Source organism: Condylura cristata, unplaced genomic scaffold (assembly GCF_000260355.1).
Source record: "Condylura cristata isolate star-nosed mole 26May11 unplaced genomic scaffold, ConCri1.0 scaffold00021, whole genome shotgun sequence".
In the NCBI taxonomy this organism is placed as follows: Eukaryota; Metazoa; Chordata; class Mammalia; order Eulipotyphla; family Talpidae; genus Condylura; species Condylura cristata.
The window spans coordinates 1,583,126-1,584,766 of NW_004567122.1; positions in this window are offsets into that span (position 1 = coordinate 1,583,126).

The window sequence follows — 1,641 nt, forward strand, 5'->3', positions numbered from 1 at the left end:
GCTGCCCTGCCCGGTGGGCGCGGACGGCCGTCACTTCCCGGCCCCGTGTGCCTGCGCCCGCGCTCGGTGAACAAACAGGGTTAGTTCCACGGGAAGCTGATGATGAGAGAAACGGAAAACAGGCAGCTGGTTTGCTGTGGTGGTTTTAAATCATTGATCTGTATAAAGCCGTGAAAGAGATGTATACTGAGTAAATTAAATTGTAAACAAAACTTTTTTAATTCAATGCTTTAGTATTTTTAGTACTGTAAAAAGATGAAATCTATATATGTGTATGGATTCGAAGCATATTCACATCACGATGGTGCTACTCAGCCTGCTGAGACAGACCCTCGCGCGAGCGGGAGCTGCACCCGCGCGGCGCCCTCCTGTGTACCTCAACACTAGTGTGGCAGCGGGACGTGGGCTGAGAGGAAGGGCAGAGCGTGGCGGACCATCATCCTGCCCGAGGCCGTTTTTTATCGCTATTATTATTATTATTATTATTATTAAGAAAGTATACCTTTTTTCGATACTTGATTTCTTAGCAAGTGTAACTTGAACTTCAACCTTTTTGTTCTAAAAATTCAGGGATCTCGCAGCTCATGTTCTCCTTATGCCAACGTGTCACCTGTGTTCATGTAACATGGTCGTGGGGTAATAAGAATTCATTCTTTTTCAGGGATCTGACCCTGTTGCTTTGGCTCCCTCCTGTTTCACTTGTCGCTGTCCTGATGTAACTAAAACTAACTTTGTCAATCAGTGGGCTTGGGCAGAGAAAGGCATTTTAAAAGGGTGGGAGTCTTCTGAGTCTTTCGAGCAGGAAAAAGAATGACACGGAAGTATAGATTGCACTGAGTTGGCACAAAGGGAGGCCCCGTGTGGCAGGCTGGGGTCCGGCCGGGGCCGGCCGGCCGGCCGCGGGCTCTCTGCGCCGGGCAGCTTGGCGGGCGCTCCGCAGAGCTGTGCCGGAGGAGACCCGAGCGGCACCGGCCGCGGCTGATCGCCCGGCTGCGTCCAGCTCACCCCGGTTCCCAAGCCTTTGTGGACACCCGGCCGCGGAACCTTAGTTTTTCCGAGTTCCAGACCCCGCCGGGTCGGCCGCCGCACACTCCTCTTTGGCTCCGAGCCGGCCAGCCCTCCGGACTTGGGCTTCCGTCTCCTCCGCCGGCCGGCCGCCTCAGCGGACGCGGGGAAGCGCTGCCGCCCGCCGGCCCGCCCGGAGGGCCGGTGGGCCTGGGCCCTACTTGAAATGCTTCTGAGTGGTGTCGAGGTTACTTGAATGGACTTCCCGCCCGGCCGGCCACAGCCGTGCCCCGAGCCGGCGGGCACGGAGCCTCGCAGCGTGACACTAAGGTGACGGACTCTGCGTTGTTCTACGCCGCTGTCGTTTTTAACTGAGTTTCATTTCATTTTCATGAGATGTGTGGTTTGTCTAAAATCTGAGGATGGCTATAAATACTGTAAGTATTGTAATGTTATGAATGCAGGTTATCTGAAAGCGTTTATTATTATATCATTCCTGATAACGCGATGTGAGTGTTTTTAATAAAATTTATATTTATTTAATGCACTCCCAGCGTGGCCTCGAGTCTGGTGGCTGCCTGAGCTGCTGCCTCCCCCAGGAGGAGAGAGGGAGGGCCGGCGGGAAGCCGCCTCAGC